This window comes from Aplysia californica, unplaced genomic scaffold (genome assembly GCF_000002075.1).
Source record: "Aplysia californica isolate F4 #8 unplaced genomic scaffold, AplCal3.0 scaffold00938, whole genome shotgun sequence".
Taxonomy (NCBI): Eukaryota; Metazoa; Mollusca; class Gastropoda; order Aplysiida; family Aplysiidae; genus Aplysia; species Aplysia californica.
Window position 1 is genome coordinate 207,079 of NW_004798208.1, and position 1,007 is coordinate 208,085.

Sequence of the window (1,007 nt, forward strand, 5' to 3'; positions counted from 1 at the left end):
TATATATATATATATAATTCACAGAGAGATTGATGATACAGACACAGACACAAGACCACAGATTCAATTCAACAGAAATAATTTTTACGGTAGATTTCAAACAGGCATTTGATCCTATAAACACTCACTGTATCCTCTAAAAGCCTAGATGTATTTGGCTTTGAGCCCAACTTTTGAAAGTGGATTGAAATATTAAATACAGAAAGACTCTTGGGTGTAAAACATGGAGGTTATGTCTCGAGGACATTTCCAATGAGTAACGGTGTTCCACAAGGCTGTCCGATCCCACCACAACTATTTATTCTTGCTGAGACATTTTAGCCCAAAACGTAATCCCGAACAATACCATAAGTGGTATCAACACCTAGATCTATCCGGGTTTGGAGTCTAGTAAAATTAGTCAGTATGCAGATGACACAACCTTATCCTAAGGAATGCCGATAATTTGAGAAGAGCCATGTCCGTTCTGAATGACTTTTGGGATATTTCAGATCTTCCTTTAAATGTGAATAAATCTCACGCCGCGTGAACAAAAGGCCCAGCCGTTACCAAAAGAAGAATGTCCGATTCAGTTTGTTCCAACCATGGACATTCTTGGAGTATATTTTGGCAGAACAAAACAGGCGGAAGACCTAAAGGAAAACTGGAAGTCCAGGATCGATACCCTCCTCAGAATTTCTGGAAAATGGGCAAGAAGAGATCTTTAAATTCTAGGGAAAATGCACTCAATTAAAACGTTTGGAATAACGCAGTTTCTTTTTGTAATGCAAAGCCAATCGTTACCAGAAGATGTCCTGAGCCATGTGAGTAGAATTTATTTTAGATTTTTGTGGACAAAGCGTTTTAACAACAAAAAGACCTTTGAAAAAGTTAAACGGAAGGTTATGTGTAACGAGCTTGAAAACGGAGGTGTGAAAATGATTAACATGACAAACTTTCAAGATTCCATTCTCTTGAGCTGGGCGGAGGCACTTCTTGCTCCAAAAGCGCAACGATGGAAAAGTATG